At 40.9% G+C, this 15609-nt stretch overlaps 1 protein-coding gene across 3 annotated transcripts in view; it reads right to left on the bottom strand.

Annotated features, from left to right (window-relative positions):
• The window catches only part of ROBO1 (roundabout guidance receptor 1), a 1035646-nt gene that overhangs the window by 803797 nt on the left and 216240 nt on the right, over positions 1-15609 (bottom strand). The window lies entirely within an intron of this gene.

The raw sequence follows: 15609 nt of genomic DNA, 5'->3' as shown, positions 1-15609 counted from the left end.
AATTAAATACAATGTGACATAGCTCCTCCATCAGCATGGATGATGGATGAAGCTTCCCCTTAGGGAGAATAGCCTTAGCCCTGCTTGCTGCTCTCAGACCCCTCCCCATGGCCCTCAATGGAGCCGGGGTCGAGCTCTTAATCTCTGCTGGGACCACAGCCCAACCCATTCTGCCCTTTCTCCCATGGCCCTTTTGCTTCCCCCCACTGTAGTAAAAAATACCTATAAACACCTGTAAAGCCACTTCATTGTCCTATTTCAAAACCCTCTTTTACTTTCTGAAGTGTTCTACAAAGAGCATACTAGACAGATGCTGTGCTATGACCAGTGGTTGTCCTGTTGATTACAGCTGCCTCAGGTACCTTGTGCTTTTCTTGTCCATGAGCTGTAGCCACTTCTTTCTCTCATAATACTTAGACAGAAGAGGGGCCTTTTTTTTCTTTTTTGGGGGAGAGGGGGGAGACGGAACCTATTATTTGTGCAGTGCTTACCACAAGAGTGCCTTCTATGTACCATTTTGATGTAGAATAAAATACATTTAAAAACAAAAAGGGTATGTCTACACTACCCCGCTAGTTCGAACTAGCAGGGGTAATGTAGTCATCCGCAATTGCAAATGAAGCCCGGGATTTGAATTTCCCGGGCTTCATTTGCATAAAGCCGGCCGGCGCCATTTTTAAATGCCGGCTAGTTCGAACCCCGTGCCGCGCGGCTACATGCGGCACGGAGTAGCTAGTTCGGATTAGACTTCTAATCCAAACTAGCTGTACTCCTCGTGGAATGAGGAGTATAGCTAGTTTGGATTAGGAAGCCTAATCTGAACTAGCTACTCCGTGCCGCGTGTAGCCGCGCGGCACGGGGTTCGAACTAGCCGGCATTTAAAAATGGCGCCGGCCGGCTTTATGCAAATGAAGCCCGGGAAATTCAAATCCCGGGCTTCATTTGCAATTGCGGATGACTACATTACCCCTGCTAGTTCGAACTAGCAGGGTAGTGTAGACATACCCCAAGACTGGGACCTTGGGGCAGATCCTCAGATGGTTCAAACTGTCCTAATATTCCCCATTTATTTCAATGGGTTATGACAACTTGCAGCTCCTGAGTTTCTATCCTCTTCTTTTATTTCTCTGTCAGGGGCTATTCCATTTTATGGGGCTGCAGACAGAATAAATAATGATAAACTTTTAGGAAGGTAAGCTGGGAGATGTTAAAGCTGCAAGGATAGTTTCTGCTCAACTGATCCCCATGAAGCTAACAGGACTATAGACAAGAGAAGAACAAGTTTTTACCCAAAGGTATAGCTGAGACTAAAGAGAAGGGCAACAAAAATGATTAGGGTATGGAATAGCTTTCATATGAGGAAAGATTAAAAAGGGACAATTCAGCTTGGAAAAGAGATAACCACAGAAGGGATATGATGAAGATCTATAAAATAATGAATAGAAAAAGTTAATAAAGAAGTATTATTTACCACTTCTCAGAACAGAAGAACCAAGAGTCACTCAATGAAATTAACAGACAACTGGTTTAAAACAAAAAAACAAACAAAACAAACAAACAAACAAACAAACAAACAAACAAACAAACAAATAGATGCTGTAATATAAAGGATATTGAGTTATAGCTGGACCATTGGTCTGACCTAGTATGGCCATTCTTATCTAGGGTATACAGTCTATTGAGTACTTAAGTAGACACCAATATCCCTTTTTTAAAAAAAATCATAATTTGGGTCAGGTTCCAACACTAACTCATATTGAATAGTACCATACACCGTAACTAGTATCCTTAAAATTCATAACACTACTAAGCGATTAAGGTATTATGCAAATTGGCAGAATTGGTCCTTGCATAACTTAGCACAAATAACTCGTAAAACTGAAATTCACTCAGTAGCTCTACAGTGATGCTCTTTGCAGTTCCTCAGAAATAGAAAAACTATTTTTTATTTTATTTACTTACAGAAGTTTTATTAACCTGTACTGAAAGGAAATCTCTTGTCACCTATAGTTATAGAAACTGTCTCTGGAATTCAGCTGTGTTGGAAAATTTCAGGCCCAAACAAACTTCAAAAATAGTGTCTATAAATAAAAGAAATAGGAACCCAACCAAATCCCTTGGAAAAAAATGTTTCTCTTATTCTTAGACAGGGAAACACCTAGGTTTACTCACGAGGAGCAATAGATCACTCTGTAAGTAGCACCATTGGTTTCACTGGGACAACTCACAGAATAAAGCACTATTAAGAGTGAATGAAGTTGGGAGGATCTGGCCCAGGATAATTATCTTCTGTCTTAATCAAGAAACTTTCCTTTACATATAAATGACTAGACTATTGCAGGGGGTGGGGGTGATCTTGCCACAAGCTCTATATCCAATCGTCTTTAGAACTCTACACAAAATCTACCATAATGTTATTTCTTATATACCTGGCACGCAAGGATCAGAAGGGATAAAAATGTCAGCAACCGTATCGAACCACACCCTTTGAGGCAGGACAGAATTATCTGCTCAAAATATCCTTTCAAAAGATTCAGCGAGGTAGCCGTGTTAGTCTGTAACTGAAAAAAAACTTAAAGAACAACAATTAGCCTTGCAGCACCTTAGAGACTAAGAAAATTGTCAGTGATATCATGAGCTTTCATGGGCACAAACCACCTCTTCAGATGATACCATCGACATTTTTTATTAGTCTCTCAGGTGCTGCAAGACTATTTGTTATTTTTAAAGTTTTTTCAATATCCTTTCAAGGCATCCCAATGCTCCTGTTCTGCTTGCTCCCCAGAGTTCTAGACAGTCAGATTTCCATTGGGGTCTATTAATCTGTCACCTTCTCCTATTTGGGAGGAAAACTATAGTAAAATCTTTTGTGTGGATGAATATTCGCTATATATGGCCCTGCAGCAAAAATAAAAAAAAATTGTGTATCCTTATAACTTCAGAAAAATCTACTATGCTCAGATATAATTAAATTACTCAGGAGAGGAAAATGAACGAGCCATTGCCTACTAATACGTGACCTAAAACAAAAAATTACATCAAGGTTTTTGTGGGCTACTGAAAATACATAAAAGATCATAGAAATGTCATGGATTATTGTGAACTCACAACAACCTGTCTTAAATATGACATGCTGTAGGCTGAATTAATTTCCCATAATGAAATTCTAGGCTTTGTGTAACACTGCTTCTGGATATATTTATTTATACACAGAGGGATCTATTTCAAATCAATGCACAGGGGAGTTAAACATACAACTTCCATTAATGGTCACAGGAATTGAAAAAGTAAAACCCTGGATAGAAAATATCCTAAAACCCATTTTGTCTGGCATAGTTACTATATTTTAATAGCTGACTATGATGAGAAAACAAGGAAGTATGTCTAAAAGCTCAGTGTATTACTCCAGAGCAACCCTGTGGTCATAAACTAAGGTCTGCTTGCTACACACACCTGAAAAGGAGGTTACCCACCTGATGCAAGCAGTTCTGCAGTTTCCCAGCCTGTGCACTGCCAGCTGCCTCAGATGAATTACTATGAAGATGTAACTATGTTAGCCAGGTATGGGATAAGGAAGTACATGAACATGGGCTGATGCTTGTGGACAATTCTAAAACTTGTACCTATCTTTGATATGGGGTGAATTCAAAATTGTAGGTGGTTGTTTCACACGGCCTGACAAAATCCAAATTGTTCATTTTGTAGCATAGTGCAGAATTGATGACGATGATGATGAGGTATTTTATACAGCAGAGTCTATCTAAAGCAGGGGTCTCAAACTCCTGGCCTGCAGGCCAGTCCTAGCTGGAGCGATTGCACAATCGGAGCTGAATCTGCTGGCAGGTGAGGGCGGCGGCTGTTTATTACTGAACCCCAAATCCCAGCCTTTCCCTCTCCTGTCCCCTGGTACCCTGTCCCCTGAGCACACAGTTTTGGGAATCAATGGAGGGGGTGCTATGTGGTAACAGCGGTTGTGCTTTCCCTCAATCCCTGCGGCAGCAGTGGCTGGATCTCAGACCAGGAGTTTGAGAGTCCTGATTTATAGACTCCAAAAGAAATATGAGCCCCATTGTGTACTGATTATACAGATAAGAAGCAGAAGTTATGAAGAGAAGAGCTTGCAAATCAAGCTCTGGATTCTGGTCTCCACACTCATACTGAACAGCCGTGCTACTTTAGCAGAATCAGTCAAGTTAAGGGGAGGCTCTTATGGAATATGGGACATAAGGTACCAGAATCTAGCCCTAAGCCCACAAGACCAACAAAAGGTGGGAGAAAAAAAAAACTAACACAGTTTTAAAGACGGGGAACTGAGGCTTGCAGGAGCTAATATCTTCTCCTCAGTTCTCAGAAGGGAAACTTATGATTTGAAGGCAGAGCTGATAGTTGCAACCAGATTTCATAAATTTCAGCCCAGTGCCTTAACTAAAAGTTTGTCTTTACAGGATCACCTCCAGAGTTCACAGGGTTTCTTTCCAGAATATCACAGAGATCAACCATCCCCCCAAAATAAAAGGACCCAGCAATCATTCTTTTCTGCTTTTTGCAAGCCCATCTTAATGCGACAGTTGTTTTATAATACATCCTAACAAATTCAGAATTTTGCAGAAAAGGCTTGAATCCTTTAATTATGCTGGTGTAAATCAAGAGAATCCACTAGGGATGTAAAATTCCATCTAATCAGTTAACCATTAAATGGGGCAGGATCGCCAACTTTCCCCCCACCCATGGTGTGGCAGGCTGCTCTGGCCAGGCTAGGCGCACCGCAGGGAGCAGCTCCATGCCCATGTTGTGTAGGGGAGAGGCTGATCCAGCCCAAATGGGTCACTGGTTAACCAGTAACTGGTAAGCATCATTTGAAAAGGGTTAACTGGTTAACCACTGACATCCCTAGAATTCACTACAGTTAAAGGAGTTACACAGGTTTAAAAGTAATAGAAATTAGAGGAGAATCAGGTTCTAGTCATTTCAGATGACCATATCATACTTGTTACCCACAGTAAACATTTGGCCACTACAGCACACTACAACATTTATTTGTATAAAGGAACATTAAAGCCACATGTTGTAATCCAGTTTATGACCCTAATGCTTTTTTCAGAGTCTCTGTGAGCAAATTACTCTCTTACATCTCAACAACTAGTATTAGCATGCTTGCAGGAAATATCATCAGGGTAAGGCTTTGACTAAACCAGGGGTGTGAAACCTTTTTAGGGTAGGGAGCCACTAACCCACAGAAAATTCAGTTGGGGGCCACACAAGAAAAAAAGAAGATAAAGGCCCGAACTGAGGTGCGTGGACATACGTGTGTACATGTGTAACCACCACCAGGCGGATTTGAACCTGGGACTTCTGGAGCTGAGTACAGGAGCCTCTATCATCTGAACTAAAAGCCAGTTGGCTCCTAGCCCATGCTGTAGAAGTCTCTTGGTCTTAACTGTTGCTGTGGTCTAGGTATCACTTGCATCGCTCAGTAACCACACTACGGCTATCTCTATACTGGCAGGTTCTTGCGCCAGAAATATGCAAATGAGGCTAAGCGTGGAATATCGCCGAGCCTCATTTGCATACCTAATGAGCCACCATTTTTGCAGAAGAGGCTCTTGCGCCAGAAGGAGCTATCTACACTGCCCCTTCTTGCGCAAGAAAAACCTTGCACAATGCCACTACGCTGATTATTTTCAGGAATAACAGCATTGCGCAAGAGGGGTTCTCTTGCACAAGAAGGGGCAGTGTAGACGCTCCTTCTGGCGCAAGAGCCTCTTCCACAAAAATGGTGGCTCATTAGGTATGAAAATGAGGCTCGGCGATAGTCCACGCTTAGCCTCATTTGCATATTTCTGGCGCAAGAACTTGCCACTGTAGACATAGCCTAGGTGTGTGGGTTAAACACACACATGGACACATGCACACACATACAAAAAAAAAACCCCTTGAGGGGAGGTGATGTTCTTTTGTATTTAGTATTTTATAGTGTGATGGCTACATTTGCTTTTCCTTGCCAAGCCTTCCTTTTCTGGGTGTCCCATGCATGAAAGGGTTTCTGGGGCTTCCCTTCCCCCACAATCCTGTAAGTGGCTACCCTCTCTTCCCTCCTGGTCCTTCATGCCTCCTTATCTGCAGGAGGAAGAGTTACTTGGCAGCATTTGGCAGGGGCTGGATGCTGCAGGAAGAGGCTGCCCGGTATGGCCCCCTGCTGCAGCTGCCCCAGGCTAGGAAGGGCCCCTGCTGTTTCCTCACTGCCACCTGGCTGCCTATCAGAGGGAATGGTGGCAAGTGTTCAAGTGGAGAATGAGCTCCTGTTGTTTTTGCGCTGCTGCCTGGTGCATGGAAGGGGCTCTGGCATTTGATGCCCTGTGGTTTCCCCCTCTGGCAACCTCACCTCTACGTGCCTCTCCATGCAGAAATAGGAATCAGAAGGAATCAGGTCTGGCGCACGCTGCAGGTGAAGTTGGGGTGAGGTCTCTATACGTGGCACCTGGACCCCCAGAAGCACTGCACAGCCACTGGACCAGCCAGGGACCAGAATGAATTGGGGGGAGGGGGGGGGAGGCTGGAGATTCCTCCTCTGATCCTGGATTTCATTCAGCCATAGTCTTGAACATAGTATAGAAATAGAGCCATATTTCCCATGTTGGAGTAGCTTAACCTTGGTTCCAAGCAAATCCTCTGCAGCTTTCCTTTTTTATACTTAGTGGTTTGTACGGTGCAGATACACTAATGGCTGTCAGCAGACCTAACTCTCAGAACTAACAGCGAGGCTCAGCTGTTCACTACGTGTGGGGAGGTGACCACCTCCAAACTATACACAAAATATAGCACATCTGTACAGTAAAGTGTCACAGGTTTCATTGCTATTGCCTGTGCTGTAGTGTGGAGAGAGGGATTCAGCCTCCAGGGCTAAAATGACCCCTTTCTCAAATATTAATATTCACTTTAAAAATCAGATGCAGGGCCCTGCAGCTGTACATATTCCAGTCACTGGTCATTCTTACTGATGATTTGTACAGCACAGTTGCAGTAATTCTCTCAGCGTCTGTCATCTCATGTAGAGAACTGGATTATTTACCACGCAAGGAACTATGAGCATAAAAGAGTTTTACAACCCCAGCTTGAAGAATAAGATATAAAAATACTGTATGATCACATTTTAAAAGGTATGTTTTACAGCAAAAAATGACATTTTGATTCCATCACTAACCACTAGGAAGCAGTAGAACCATGTTTTTAATAATTAAAATACAATAAATGTTCAAGTCAGACTTCAGGAATATTCAAGAAGTGGACTTCAAGGCAAAAGAAATGCAATTTATACCTGATGACTGTATAAATAATCAGTGACTGGCAATGCCCCTGCAGAACTGTAAATCTAGAGAGGCCAGATACACTTTCGAAATGATCTAAGAGAAAGGCTTTCTAGCTGAAATGGTTTTCCCTCTCCCAGGGAAATATTGGAACAGGATACCATACTCAAAGAGGCTCTGGGAGACAGACCCATAGTCTCCTATAGACAACCACCTAACCTCAAGATGATTCTTACCAACCACCACAGGACATACCACACTAATACCAACCCTGGTACCTTCCCTTGCAACAAACCCCGTTGCCAGCTTTGTCCACATATTCATTCTGCTGATACCATTATTGGACCTAACCAAGTGAGTTATAAGATCAAGAACACATATTCCTGCGCATCCAGAAATATAATCTACGCTATCATGTGCCGAAAGTGTCCGTCTGCTATGTACATTGGACAAACATCTCAGACACTTCGCCAAAGGATTAATGCCCACAAAACAGATATTAGACAAGATCACAAAGAGAAAACAGTTTCTTGCCACTTTAACCAGAAAGGACACTCTCTAAATGACTTAGCCACCTGCATTCTGCTACAAAGACCTTTTACATCTGCACTTGAAAGGGAATCCTCTGAACTGTCATTCATGTTAAAATTCGACACTTACCAACAAGGACTTAACAAGTCTTTGAACTTTCTCACCCATTATCAAGACAGTTTCCCCAATTATCACCTGTAATACCATTAACTCACAAACATCCCACTCTCCCTACCTTTAATATCAGCAATTCACAGACACTTACCTTCCTTCCTCCCCCTTCCCACCCCCCCCCGCATCCTCCTTCTGTTCTGCAATGTGATTTGTCCTTTTCATATTTGTTCATTTTTTTTAAATTGTATCCTTTGGTATATATGGTTGTGACTACTTTCTTCCACTATTTGATCTGAGGAAGTGGGTCTGGCCCACGAAAGCTCATCATCTAATAAACCATCTTGTTAGTCTTTAAAGTGCTACATTGTCCTGCATTTTGCTTCAACTACCCCAGACTAACACGGCTACATCTCTATCACCAGGGAAATATATTACTGTAAGCTTTCATTCATCCTTGTGTCACTGCAAAGACGCAACTGAACAAAAACAGTAGACATTTCTGAACTGGCTTAAACCATGCTTCATTTTTCACATCAATACCAAATTAGTGCAGAATGGTTAGTGTTTAATATGTGCTTTAATTGTAATTGATATGTGGTTCAAGGCACTGGAGAATCAAACCCAGGGATTCTAAGCTTACCTACTCAGACTAAGGTCAGAATGGACCATTGTGATCATCTAATCTGATCTCCTGCACATTTCAGATTGTAGATACTTATGCACCCGCTTCTGAAATAGATCCCAGTTTCTGGTTGAGTTCCTAAAGTCCTCAAATTATGATTTAAGGATTTAAAGTTACAGATAATCTGTCACTTACACTAATTTAAATGTGACACCTGCCCCATGCTATTGAAGAAGGTGAAAACATATCAGGATCTCTGTCAGTCTGACACAGAGGAATATTCCTTCCTGACTGCAAACAGGTGACCCTGAGCACATGAGCAAGACCCACCTGGGAAAGAATTATCTGTGGTAGCTCAGAGCCCTCTACATCTCATGTCCCATTACTAACCATTAGAGATATTTGCGGCTGGCAGGCACAAACTAGCTACATGCCATTGTGGCTAGTCTCATACCATCTCCTCCACATTGGAGTGAGGGTATGGGCTCTGAGGTGAGGGGTTTGAAGGATGTTGTGGGCTTTTTGAGCTGGAATAGAAGGTTGAAGGGTGAGGGTGCAAGGGCTCCAGGGAGGGGGTGAGAGGTATAGAGTGCAAGAGGGTGCTGTGGGCTGGGACTGAGGGGTTTGAAGGATAGGAGAGGGGATCAAGGCTTGGACAGGGGGGCTCAGGAGTGCAGGCTCCAGGTTTTGCTTACCTAGGCAGCTCCTAGTAGCAGCATGTGTTTATACACTGCCTTCCCATCTACTGGCACCGCCCCTGCAGCCACTATTGGTTGTAGGTCCCAGATAATAGGAACCACGGGGATAGTTCTTGGGGTGGGAGTCATGCTCAGAGCCCTCTTGCTGCACTGGAACTGTCTGGAAAGGGGACATTCTGTGTGTTCCGGGAGCCGTGCAGAACAGGGTGAGCCCCAGGTCCCATTCACCAGTGGGAACTTGAGGGCCCGATTAAAACAGCTGATGGGCCGGATGTAACCTGCTGGCCCTAGTTTCCCACTTCTGCCCCAGTGTGACCTTGGACAAGTCACCTAACCAATATACTAGTTTTTCCCCCAGTCTGTAAAACAGAATACTAGCTAAGGTTGAAAAAAATGTCAAAATACAATAGTACAGGTTGGGCTTGGATTCAACAAAGCACTTAAGTATATGGTTAAATCACATTGGCTTCAAGTGTACTCAGAGACCCAGAATCAGCGAAGCACTTGTGTCCATACAACATTAGAATGATTCAGTAGTCTACTGGTACTTCATTCATCATATAACTCTTCTCTCGCCTTCTGGCTGTGAAAACAAAACAACTTTCTTCCCACCATTTTTAACGTCTCTTCTTGTTTTCCCTCCCCCTATTTTTAGATATTTTATTTAACAGGACTTCTGGATTTGTTCTTCTGGATTTTTATTTTAAAAGGATTTTATTTTGTTATAATACATTGGATTTCTGTATTATTCATGCCTAGAACCTGGGTGTGGGTGTGCGTATGATGATGGTTAACTCCTGTCATTCAATTTTCTATTATTATTTGATGTCTCTTTTGCGCCTATTGCTGTTTTCTCATGACAGAGGGTATGTCTACACTACCACCCTAGTTCGCACTAGGGTGCTTAATGTAGTCATACGGAGTTGCTAATGAAGCCCGGGATTTGAATTTCCCAGGCTTCATTAGCATATTGCTGGGCGCCGCCATTTTTAAATGTCCACTAGTGCGGACTCCGTGCCCGCAGCTATACGCAGCACGGACTAGCTAGTTCGGACTAGGAGTGCTTTTCCGAACGATCGTTACACCTCAAACGATTGTTCGGAAAAGCACTCCTAGTCCGAACTAGCTAGTCCGTGCCGCGTGTAGCCGCAGGCACGGAGTCTGCACTAGCGGACATTTAAAAATGGCGGCGCCCGGCAATATGCTAATGAAGCCTGGGAAATTCAAATCCCGGGCTTCATTAGCAACTCCGTATGACTACATTAACCACCCTAGTGCGAACTAGGGTGGTAGTGTAGACATACCCAGAGAGATAAACCTATTAATTATGCAGTATCTTCATGACTCCAGAGTTGCTCATGCTTCATCTTAGAAGTGAGATAAAATTCAACTCTATATGTATGTCTATATGTATTTAGTTTAATTAATTCATATAACAAAACTCCTTTAAATCATAAGCAGTTTTCTGGATCTCTTAACATATATATATGCTGATCTACAGTACAAAGGCTTCAGTACTGACCTTAATCCTCAGTAGGGTTTCCAAGTGTAAAGTTTTCGACTGGAAGGCCCAGTCAAATAGTGACTCTGTGGCTCCAGTAAGTGGCACCAGCCAGTGGCACAGCAGAGCTAAGGCAGGCTTCCTACCTGCTTTGGTTCTGTGCAGCTCCAGGAAGTAGTGGCATGTCCCTGCCCTAGCTCTTACATGTAGAGGCAGTTGGGGGCCTCTGCATGCTATACCACCCAAGAACGGCAGTCAATGGAGCTGCAGGAATGGTGGCCTGTGGAGAGGGTAGCACTCAGGGCTGCCTGACTGTGGCTCCATGTAGGAGCAAAATGGGAGACTTGCCACTGCTTCCAGATAAACACCATCTAAGCCTTCACCCCTGATTTCCTTCTGCACGCTTCCTCTAACCCAGCCATGATCACCCCCTCACCGTCTGAAACTCAGTCCTAGCCCTTCTCCTGCACTCCAAACTCCTGATCCCCAGCCTTACTCCATTGCCTGCACCTCAAGCCAGAGCCCTCACCCTCCCACACTCCAACCCCCTGCCACAGCCTAGTGAAAGTATGAGGATGGGGTGAGCAAAGAGAGGGGGAATGAAGTAGTGAGAGGGAGGCAGTGCTCCAGAGGAGAGGTGGGGCAGGAGTGGGAAAGGGAGTTCAGTTTTGTGCAAATAGAAAGTTGACAACCCTATCCTTAGTAGCTACATTTAATTCAATGGGACAGACTAGGGTTAGCAACAGCTAAAGTTCTGGACTCATGAGGTATATATAGATTCGCAGAACTACACGACTGGAAATAGGAGATTGTACCTTCTTTGTGACTTCAAAATGACAACCGAATCAATCCACCTGCAAATCTTTGAGCTATTATTCTCCTCATTCAACATTCTATCAGTAAAATGACATACTTCTGCAACTATTGACAGTGTCCTCATAAAGACTTTATTTGCTCAGTAAAAGCAAATCTAGTAATTCCTCATTTAACACTAGATGTGTTTCTGAAACTGTTCTTACTAAGTGAAAACGTGCCATGAAAACGTTGCATTTCAGGTGGTGGTGGCAAAATCAATTTTTTGTTGGAGCTCGGTCATGAACTTCAACATTAGATATCTAGCAACACAAGATCTCTAGCAACACAAGTCGCTGTGGTTTGTTAAAACACAAAGATAAACACATGAGTGAGCGGAGGAATGTTGTGACCACGTGTATTCATCTGCTCATGCATATTACCACTGTTTTACCAACTTATACCGCTGCATGAAGCAGTCTGCCACATGATTATTTTCATGTTATTTCGGGGACAGTCGTGTTATTCAAAAAATGATCCCCCAAAAAATCGTGCTATTGAGAAAACGTGTTAAGCGGGCACATGTTAAATGAGTAATTACTGTAATTCACAATGACAAAAATATATGGAAGACTATAGGTGGCAGTACTGAGACAAAAGAAAGATATATTCTTGGAAAGAAGCTGCATAAGAGCTTGAGTTTTCATCACAACAGCAGACACCACAATTCCATGTGAAGTTCTGTTTCTCTTTAATCTGTGATAATAGTTAATTGTGTTAACTGCTTGACAATTTTAATTATGTTAACTGCTTAACAGCTGCTTTCAATAAAAGGAACTGTTTTTGTAATCATGTGTGTGCTTCTGACTACTGCACCAAGTGTGACGTTTTCAGAAGTATCTTAGTGCCTACTTAGATGTATACACAGATTTAAAAAAAAAATCTCAGAAGGGAAGCTGTGTTAGATTAACTTCAAAAACGAGTAGTCCCATGGCACCTTAGAGATTAACCAATATATATAATATAATGAATTTTTGTGGGTAAAACTCACTTCATCAGATGAAATGAAGCGGAAATAAAATAAACCAAGATTTTATATAAACAGCAGAAGTACCTGTCAATTGGAGGACCCATGATGATGAAATTAAATGCACTGGATGTGTCCCATACATAGATTTTAATGTGGAAATGCAGATGTTAAAGGCAAGAAATATTGGCTTTGTTTCCTAGTGGCATTTAATGTAGAAACAATACTACATCCAAGTATACTAGTGCAAACCAACATGGTCTACATGGACCAAATAATGAACATGGACCAACTAATGAATGGTTAGTGCACATCAGATGCCATACTTCTATTATTTCACTATATAGATAAGTTAGGCACCAACTGCCTTGGAGGATGTAGACCTGAGGCCTTTAAGATCCTAAGTATCATGGAATATCAATGAGACTTAAACCCTCAAGTCAGTTGGATACTTCTGAAGAATTTTTACCTCAGATTTCTTCCATATGTTTTTGTTTTATTATTATGTTATCAAACACACTCTAAGAATATACAAATGTTTGGAAAGGAAACAGATTGTGGGATTAAATTAATCCATACACAGAAAATTATCTGAATGGGTCTACATAACTATGAGGAAACTAATTATTTCTCCTAAAGTGCATGCCCTTATTTTTATAGAAAGAAATAATGAAAGTTGGATATTTCCTCTCTGTATTAGCTACATAGGCTAAATAAATATATGCTCTAATTCTTAAATCCTATCAACAGGACCTTCTTCGGTGGTGGAGCAAGTCATTATCTTCTAAGATTTGGCTAAGGACAAAAGCCAAAAAGCATTCTTTAGCATATCCTTATTGCTAACAATCTCATAGGAGTATGATCCTTAATTATTATACTACTATTTAACACTAATGCAACATTCATCACTGGCAAAACACTTCACAAACACTAATTAATTCACAAAACTATGAGATAGACAGGTATTTTTATAATTTTTTATAGATGGGGAGACCGAGGCACAGATGTTAAATGACTTGCCAAGATAGAGAAAATGTCAAAACTTGATATATGACTGTCTCTAGCTTCTATCTTAATCTGAGACCCTTAGGTGTGTGGCTCTCAACCTTTCCAGATCACTGTACCCCTTTTAGGAATCTGATTTGTCTTGCATATCCTCAAGTTTCACCTCACCTAAAAATGACTCGCTTAGAAAAATAAGTAATAAAAATACAAAAGTGTCCCAGTATTCTATGACTGATTTTTTTTTCATTTTTTTACCATTCAATTATAAAACTGGAATATAAATATTTCACTTACATTGTAATGTATGCTATATAGAATTGTATACAGAAGTCACTGTCTAAAGGAAATTTTACAACGTTGCTAGTGCGTTTTATGTGGTTTGTTGTAAAACTAGGAATATACCTAGATGAGTTGCTGTACCCCATGAAAGACCTTTATGTAGCCCCAAGGGTACACATACCACTGGGTGAGGATCATTACCTCAGTTGATACCTTTCCCTCTCTGAATGTTATTCCTGTTTGAGGAAATACATAGTACTAATAGAATACTTTAATTTGTTACTTTTACTGTTTTCTGTTTTTTACAACTGTCTTGCATTATTAGAATCATTTTATGAATAACTATTTGACTGTCCATGCAATCAGATTCCCAAGCTTTAAGTATTAAAGTTAAAAATATTTCTAAATAAAAGTATTGGTTTAAATGCAAAGAAGCCTAGATAATATTTGATCCATTATATATCTTTGACAAAACTTTATTATACTGCTTCAATTCAAATTAAGGACTTTTATTCTAACATCTGAGTCTATTGGCTTCTTTCAGAAAAATAGGATATTATATGTATTTTACTGGATGATGGTTTAAGGACATATTTTGTACATCAGTGTCATTATTGGCTGTGATCTATATTCTTGAATAGATCTGAAGCATACAAGATAATATGAACATTTCTGAACTCTGAATCTTTTTTCATCTTCCATGCACACTAAGACATTTTATACATACTTCCTAATTACATTCTGTATTTCTGAAGACTGCTGACCGAGCCCTTGGCAAGGCACCTTGTTGATATTTATTTATTGTAGTCTTAGCTTAAAATGTCGCCAGAAGTACCATAACACATAAAGAGATCAGTATATGCATTGCCTAACAGATGCTACAAGACCTATCTGACAAGAAGGGTCAGCCTGGGAAACTAGATTAGGATGGGTTGGGTAACTAATGCATAGTTCTTAACATTTTCCATTATTAAAATGATACTGCTAGAAAAATATTTTTGAGCCCACATATACTGAACTACTGATATGGTGTACATGTGAAGGACTCTGTAAGTAAGTAAAGGTGGAAGAGAATGCTAGGTAATAAAATAGGACAAACAATATTGAAAACAAACATAACATAAGACTAACTTGAGAGTGAAATCCTGGCTGGTATGAAATAAGGGCAAAACTCACATTAGCTTAGTGAGGGAAGCATAACATATTACCAGACTCAAGTTACTGCCCTCATGAACAGAGTTTTTGAAAACATTTTGGTGGGATTTGTGCTATTAATGGAGTTATAATTAATGAAACAAAAACTTTTCACAATAATCATAACGAAATACAAATGGTTGTTGTGCTATCCCCAGTAGTTCTATTGTCCTATTGCAATCTTTTCTCAAAATAACCTTTTTTTTTAAATTAAAACAATCAACGCTAGATAGTAGCACTTTGCCTCTTGTACCATAGCATATGGTTGAAATGATACAGCTATAGAATACAATGTTTGGATGTACTTTTAACTGCTTGATTCAAGTAGTCTATTTTATGTTTCCAGTATTTTGGCTTCCTTGACTGCTTGTTAATGCTGAGACATGATGATATATAAACTACTTCAACATAAACTTTTTAGTCCTTTATCAGGGGATTTGAAAGAAAATATTTAGAAGCCTGGGAATCTGATCCAGAGCCCATCCAAGTCAACAGGACTCCCTGACTTCAGTGGGTTATGGATCAGTTTTTTTTTTTTAATT

The sequence above is a fragment of the Pelodiscus sinensis genome, chromosome 1, assembly GCF_049634645.1.
Source record: "Pelodiscus sinensis isolate JC-2024 chromosome 1, ASM4963464v1, whole genome shotgun sequence".
Classification (NCBI taxonomy): Eukaryota; Metazoa; Chordata; order Testudines; family Trionychidae; genus Pelodiscus; species Pelodiscus sinensis.
The sequence above is the reverse complement of the archived record's forward strand: the minus strand, read 5'-3'. Positions and strand labels throughout refer to the sequence as shown.